Genomic DNA, 7,655 nt, shown 5'->3' on the forward strand with positions numbered 1-7,655 from the left:
GACTAATGGGAATCATGAATTAAGTTCTCATGACTGCCAGGTTTTAGAGCGGAAGGTCCAGGGCATTCCATCAAACCAGTTTTCCAGAGATTTGCCAGATTCTAGTTATTGCAAAGACTATTAACAGCCCTATTTGACTCTGGTGTGGGGCTCCCATCATAAGCAGAAACTACTACGTGCAGAAACCGCTCCTTCATTTGCACTCACTTGCCCTTAACGTACCCTATTTGGACCCAAGAAGAAGTAAAGTCTTAAACTAAAGATGACTAATTTACCAGCCAAACAAATATTTATCCAATCTACATTCTTTTCACAATGTACCGGTCAACTCAGGAGTCTTAAAAGTCTTCTCTTTAATCCTTAGTTAATCTTTCCCCACAAAAACCTTACCAGAGTTTTGTTTTTAACCCCCTGACCAAGGGGTGGGCACCTGGCTCAATGTGGATTGCCTGAACTCTTTCCCTAGACTTTGAACCTTGGACAAGTTAGCCAAAGACCAAAAAAGTGGGCTGGCGCACTTATTCATTCAGGCATGGTGGTGAGATGGTCCCCCCTGCCTCTCAGACTCTGGGACTGCCAGTTTCTTATCCTGTTCTGAGTCTAGTCTTTTAGCCTTGCCTTAAATCTTTTTAAGATATCCCTTCGTTTCTTAAGTTAGCAGGAATAGGTTTCTGTTTCTGACCAAGAACCCTGGTACAGTTGGTGAGCGGGTAAAAGAGAAGGCAATGACGGGAATAACCCACAAATTATGCAGTCAAATACTGACTTTATTTGTCTGATTTAAACTGATCCAAATCATGAGTGTGTGGTTCTTTTCATCTACTATGTGTATAAATCAGTGCTTGGATACAGTTCCTGCCCTTTAGGAACATACAATTTAGTTATAAAATAGGACTGCACAAATGAAATCATTAGATATGGAACATTTACTGTGTGCTGAGCACTATGCTGAATTCTTCACATGGAGGACTCATTTAATCCTCCCAAATACCTTATAATTAATACCATTATCTTTTCCATTCTATGGAAGAATTAATTCAGGCACAGAGAGTGTAAGTAACCTGCCCAAGTGACATTGCCTAGTGAACGGTGGAGACGGGATCCAAACACTGGCAGTCTGGCTCCATAAACCCCTCTTCACCACTGTGATATGCTAGGATGAATGTAAGAGTTCTGGAAGGTCAGAAAGGGGGAGATGAATGTGGCCAGGGTGATTAGGGGAGGCCTCAAGGGCCTCTTGCTTCTGGAGCTGATTCCCCTAGGCTGGGTGGATTTCATGAGAGAGAGGGGAGAGAAGAGCGTCTTGGGGAAGAGAGGAGGGTCCGTGTGGCAGAAGCAGAAACACAGAGCTGGGACTGAGAAATAGATTTTAGGCGACTAGGAAACAGGAAACGTATAGAGAGAGGGTCCTTTGTTCATTGTTCAAGGAACAATTGGGTAATTACAAGGAAGGTCAGATCATAAACAGTCTTGAAAGACATGTCAACCACTATGAGCTGAGTTTAAAAACTGAGTTTACCTTGCAGTGAGGAGCCCTGTGGCTTTTACAAGAGTAACAGCTGAGAACTTCATTTTATTATAGAAAATTGCAAACATCTACAAAGATATGGAGGGTAGTATACTAAACCCCCATGTACCTACTATCCAGATTTTAGCAATTATCAGCTCACAACTGTGTTTCATCTATATCCCCACCCACTACCCCACCAAGATTATTATTATTTTTTAAAAATATTTAATTAAAAAATAATTTATTTATTTATGAGAGACAGAGAGAGGCAGAGACACAGGCAGAGGGAGAAGCAGGCTCCATGCAGGGAGCCCAATGTGGGACTCGATCCCAGGACCCCAGGATCACGACCTGAGCTGAAGGCAGATGCTCAACCCCTGAGCCACCCGAATGCCCCCTGCCAAGATTATTTTGAAGTAAATCACAGGCATCATATTATTTCATCATCATACGTATTTCAGTATATGTAGAAAATCCCAAGGAATCTATTTTTAAAACCCTATTAGAACTAATAAGTGAGTTTAGCAATATTGCAGGATATAAAATAATTGTACAAAAACCAATTGCTAAAAAAAAGAAAAACAAAACCAATTGCTTTTCTATTTACTAGCAATGAACACCAAAATTGCAAATTTACTATCACTTAAAAAAAAACCACTTAGGTGTAAATCAGACAAAATATGTACAGGATTTGTATGCTGCAAGTACAAATTGCTGATGAAAGAAATCAAAGATCTACATGAATAGAGAGTTATATTATTTTTGTGGATTGGAGACTCAACATAGTGAAGATGTCTCCAAATTTATATGCAGATTTGATGCAAGTCCTATCAAAACCCCAGCAAGATATTTTGTCTGTATGAACAAGATTATTCTAAGTTTTATATGAAAAGACAAAGAAACAAGAATAACTAAAATAATTTTGAAAAATAAGAATAAAATAGGAATCAGTCTACCTAATTTCAAGACTTATTATGTAGCTACGGTAATCAAGGATTGCGTGATATTGGTGATTACACATAGACTAATGGAACAGAATAGAGAACCCAGAAATAGACCCACACAAATCCACCAATCTGATTTTTGACAAAGATGCAAAAGCAAGTCAATGGAAGAAAAACAGCCTTTTCAATAAATGGTGCAGAAGCAATTGGAAATCCACAGGCAAAAAATGAAGCTTGATCTAATTCTCACACCTTCACAAAAGTTAATTTAAAATGGATCACAGGGGACGCCTGGGTGGCTCAGTGGTTGAGCAACTGCCTTTGGCGCAGTGTGTGATCTTGGAGACCCAGGATCGATTCCGCATCGGGCTCCCTGCATGGGGCCTGCTTCTCCCTCTGCCCGTGTCTCTGCCTCTCTCTTTCTCTGTCTCTCATGAATAAATAAAATATTTTAAAAATAAATAAATAAAATAAAATAAAATAGATCACAGACTTAAATGTAAAATTATAAAACTTGTAGGGAAAAAAAGAAAATCTCAGAATCTATGGCTAAACAAAGACTTCTTAGATTGGACACCAAGAGCATGATTTATAAAAGGAAAAACTGATAAATTGGACTTCATCAAAATAAAGACTTTTGATCTGCAAAAGATCCTGTTAAGGATGAAAAGGCAAGCTACGAATAGGGAGAAAATATTTGCAAACCACACACCCAACAAAGAGCTACTATCTAGAAAGTACTCTCAAAACTCTATAGTAAATGTATGTCCATGACATCTCCATTAAAAAGAATTAAAGAAAAAACTCAACAGTAATAAAATAAGCAAACCAATAAGAATATGAACAAAAGAAGAGACATTTCACTGAAAAGAGTATACAGATGGCAAAAACAAGCACACGGGAAGATGTTCAATATAATCAGTCATTGGGGAAATAAAAATTTAAACCACAGCATATCACTATATATCTATTAAAATCACTAAAATAGAGAATAGTAAAAGCACTAAATGTTGGCAAGGATACAAAGAAACTGTATCACTCATTCATTGCTGGTGGGAGTATAAAATGGGCTAGCCAATCTGGAAAGCAGTTTGTCAGTTTCTAGTAAGACTAAACATGCAACTACCATGTGACCCATCAATTTCAACCTTACCCAAAGAAATGAAAGCATATATTCACCCAAAAACCTGTACATGAATGCTGATGGTAACGTTATTTGTCAAAAACTGGAAACAACCCAGATACCCTTCTACAGCTGAATGGTAAAACAGACCATATAGTACATCCATACTTCAGCATACTACTCAGAATTAAAAGGAATAAATTACTGGTACACACAACAACTGGATGAATCTTCAGAGAATTATTATGCTGAGTGGAAAAAGCCAATCCCAGGGGTGCCTGGGTGGCTCAGTCGGTTGAACAACCAACTCTTGATTTCAGCTCAGGTCATGATCTCAGGGTCCTGGGATCCAGCCTCTTTTGGGGGAAAAAAAAAATCCCTGCTCAGTGGGGAGTGTGCTCAAGGGTTCTCCCTCTCCCTCTGCTCCTCCCCCTGCTCATACACGTGCTCTCTAAAATGAATAAATAAATTTTTTAAAAAAAGGAAGAAGCCAATCCCAAAAGGTTACATTCCACATGATTCCATTTATATAACATTCTTGGAAATGACAAAATTATAGAAACAGAGAACAGATTAGTGGTCGCCAGAGGTTAAGGAGGGGTGGGGGCAGGAGGGAAGCGAATGTGGCTATAAAAGAACAGCATGAAGCATCCTTGCCATGGCAATGCTCTGTGTCTTGACTCCTCCAAAGTTAATATCCTATGTGTGCTATTGTATTAAAATTTTCACAAGATGTTATCCTTGGGGAAACTGGGTAAAAGTACAAGGACTGTCTCTACATTATTTCTTACAATTGCATGTGCATCTACAGTTTCTCAAAATAAAAATTTAATCGAAAAAAATTAACAGTATAAACTGCTTTGAGAAAGAATCAGTGGATGCGATGAGAAAATTCTCACCTTCAGCTACAGAGAGCGATGTGAAAGAGAATTCAAAATTAATTGACATGCAAATGTAAAGAGCTAAAAATAGCCAAGGAAATTCTAAAGAAGTATAATGTTGCTCTAACAGATATTAAAATGTATTCTAAACCTATCACTTGTATAGGGAAAGACGGACAAATTAGAACAATGAAGCAAAATGGGAAGTTCATAAATGGATCCATACATGTATGGAAACTTGATGTATGACGGAGGTGGTATCACAAATTAGTGGGGAAGTGATGCATTATTGGGCACATGACTGTGCAATAGTGGTTGTCCATATAAAAAATTATCTTATTTTTATTAAAGGTTATTTATTTATTTATTCATGAGAGACAGAGAGAGAGACAGAGAAGCAGAGACACAGGCAGAGGGAGAAGCAGGCTCCATCCATGCAGGGAGCCCGACGTGGGACTCGATCCCGGGTCTCCAGGATCACACCCTGGGCTGAAGGCAGCGCTAAACCGCTGAGCCACCCAGGTTGCCCATATAAAAAATTATCTTAAATCCACACCTCAAATCGACCCCAAAATTAATTCAAGATAGATTAAAGACTTAAATTTGGAAAATAAAACTTGAATACTGTTGTGGCTTAAATTGTGTACCCCAGAAAGGCATTTGAGTTCCAGTCCTAACCCCTGGGTACTTATGAATATGACTTTTTGAAAAGAAGTTTTTGCAGATGCAGTAAAATTGAGGTCCACCAGAGTGGAGTGGGCCCTGAAACCAAGTGACTCATGTCCTTATATGAAGAGAAGAGACAGACACGCCAGGAGAACCCCATGTGGCGACAGAAGCAGAGAGGGGACTGATGAGCCTGTAAGCCATGGAAGGCCAGGGACTGCCACCCACCAGGAAGAGGCAAAGAAGGATCCGCTCCTAGAATCTCCAGAGTTTGGCCCTCCCAGGCCCTGATTTCAGACTCCTCGCTTCCAGAACTGTGAGAGAATACATTTTTCTTGTTTTAGGCCATCCAACTTAGTGGTAATTTGTTACAGCAGCTTCAGGTAACGAATACTAATACTTTTAGAAGAAAATAGAGTTAAAAAAAAATTAGAAGTAGAGGAAGATTTGTTTTTTCCCTCAAAAGACTTTTAATAATGCACATTAAAAAAAATGTTCATCTTACAAACTGCTCTGCAACCCAAATATACAATAGCTTGGAAAACAACATGTAGAAAACAAAAGCCGGGAGCGCCTGGGTGGCTCAGTCAGTTGAGTGTCTGCCAGGGTCCTGGGATCAAGTCCTGCATCAGGTCCTCTGCTCAGTGGGGAGCTTGCTTCTCCCTTTCCCTCTGCCTCATCCCCCCACCCCCGCTCATGCTTGTGCTCTATCTCAAATAAATAAAATCTTAAAAAAAAAAAAAGAAACAAACAAAGAAACAAAGAAACAAAGAAAGAAAGAAAAAGAAAACAAAAGCCAATGTAAAAAGACAGACTAAAACAGCTAGAACAGTACAGGTTTTTACGGCTCTGATTTCAGTTTTCCTGCTGCATCATCAATGTCAGAAATCTGCTCTTTCACCTGGCTCAGGATTTTTTTTAAAAATGCCTTTTTTTCCAGATTTCATTTCACCTTCTGGATCCATCCATTATTATTTAATATCACTTAGGACTTTCCTTCTAAAGTCCCGAACACTGGCGTACCTCATTTTCCCCTGTCTGAAACCTTTTCATGTCTGCTGCTGCTGGTCTGCTCAGAGGATGCCAGGGCTCTCGAAGTTTCACCTGTCTTTTGCTTCTTCACAGGTTTTTCTGGAGTAACTTGCTTTTCCTTCTTTAACATCTTGTCAACCTCACTGTCAGAATCACTGCCAGAAGCTTGAAGAAACAGGTTCCTTTGATTTAGGCCTTGCTCTGTTCCTGCAGCCGAACTGCCTTCTGCTTGCCTGCTTGCAACGGACAGGGAACCCAGAGTCACGGAAGCCCCTAGAGAAAGATCTCTTTCTTTCTTTCTTTTTTTTTTTTTTTAAGATTCTACTTATTTATTCATGAGAGACACAGAGAGAGAGAGAGAGAGAGAGGCAGAGACACAGGCAGAGGGAGAAGCAGGCTCCGTGCAGGGAGCCCGATGCGGGACTCGATCCCGGGACTCCAGGATCACACCCTGGGCCAAAAGCGGTGCTAAACCGCTGAGCCACTCAGGCTGCCCCCTAGAGAAAGATTTCTTAAAATAATTCACAAAAAGCACAAACCTCAAAAGAAAAGATCGATAAATTTGCCTTAAATTAAAACATAAAGCTTCTGCACATCAAAAACAACAACAACAACAACAACAACAACAACAACAACAAAACAAGAGGAAAAGGCAAGCCAGACACAGGGAGGAAGATATTTACAACACATATAACCCACAGAGGGTTAGTAACTGGAATTTATAAAGGAGTTTCTTACTCTCACTAAGAAAAAGATCACCTCATATAAACTCATAAAAACAAAGTGATAAAAATGAGCAAAGGATACGAATAGGCAATTCGAAGAAGAGAAACCTAGATGGTTAGTGATCTCAAACTTAGTAGTGATCATGGAAATGCAAATTAAAGCTAGAATTAAGTATGATGTCACACCCATCAGATTGGGGGGAAGGGAGTGAGAATAGCAAGTGTTGATGAAAATATGGAACAGGGGACACCTGGGGGGCTTGGTGGTTGAGCATCTGCCTTCAGCTCAGGTCCTCATCCCAGAGTCCCAGGATCGAGTCCCGCGTCGGGCTCCCTGCGTGGAGCCTGCTTCTCCCTCTGCCTGTGTCTCTGCTTCTCTGTCTCTCCCTGTGTCTCTCATGAATAAATAAATAAAATCTTTAATAAAAATATGGAACAACAAGAAATCCTTCTGCACTGCCTGTGGGAAGACAGATCGCTACGACCACTTGGAGGACCTTTGATCACACTTAGGTGTTGAAGATGTGTACGAGCTGTGACTGGATGATCCCATTCCTAGATGGTGGAGGAGGGGGAACGTATAAGAATGTTTATAGCATCATCGTTTATAATTATGGAAAACTGGAACCAATCCAAATGTCTATCAACAAAAGAATGGCTAAATGTTGAAAACAATGCAGGGCCGTGTGGGTGGCTTAGTCGGTTAAGTGTCAGAAGTGATAGATGTAGGGGTGCCTGGGGATTTAGTCAGTTAGGTGTCTGACTCTTGGTTTC

General features: G+C 40.1%; 1 pseudogene; it reads right to left on the minus strand.

The window, feature by feature from the left end:
* Window positions 1-5,965: 5,965 nt before the first annotated feature.
* Window positions 5,966-6,930, minus strand: LOC112913713 (activated RNA polymerase II transcriptional coactivator p15 pseudogene; annotated as a pseudogene).
* Between the last annotated feature and the right edge of the window lie 725 nt (window positions 6,931-7,655).

The sequence above is a fragment of the Vulpes vulpes genome, chromosome 1 (genome assembly GCF_048418805.1).
Source record: "Vulpes vulpes isolate BD-2025 chromosome 1, VulVul3, whole genome shotgun sequence".
Taxonomy (NCBI): Eukaryota; Metazoa; Chordata; class Mammalia; order Carnivora; family Canidae; genus Vulpes; species Vulpes vulpes.